Genomic DNA, 511 nt, shown 5'->3' on the forward strand with positions numbered 1-511 from the left:
AAAAATAGAATTAAAATAGGGACTAATGGGTAAAGGGAAAATCTGAAATTGGACCCTAAATTCACCTATAAATAGGCATTCATTTGCCTTGATTCACAAGTTTGGAGCCTCTAAAAATTCCCTCTCATTGTCCACAAGTTTCAGATCTGAAATTTGAAATCCAAAACTCCAAATACTTCAAAAATACCTAAAAAAAAAAAAGAAACAGAAATGTAGTAAAAATCAAAAAACAATGTTACATTGCATTTTATAGGTTAATTTCGAGTTTAGGCAATGATCTTCATCTCTTCCAATTGCTGAAGCTTTCCTGAAGTATATTGGTTATGTTATTGTTAGACATTCTGGAGATTAGAGCTATGTAGTGTTATCAAAGCTTATGGATCCGTGAGTTTTCGGGTTTGGGATAGTGTATCAGATTCTGAGAAGTTGTGTGTATATGCCGAGCTGCATTTAAATATTGTTTCCTTCAGTTATTTTTGGCTTTTGACTATTTATTCCGCAAGTTTAGTTT

Source organism: Nicotiana attenuata, chromosome 11, assembly GCF_001879085.1.
Source record: "Nicotiana attenuata strain UT chromosome 11, NIATTr2, whole genome shotgun sequence".
Classification (NCBI taxonomy): domain Eukaryota; kingdom Viridiplantae; phylum Streptophyta; class Magnoliopsida; order Solanales; family Solanaceae; genus Nicotiana; species Nicotiana attenuata.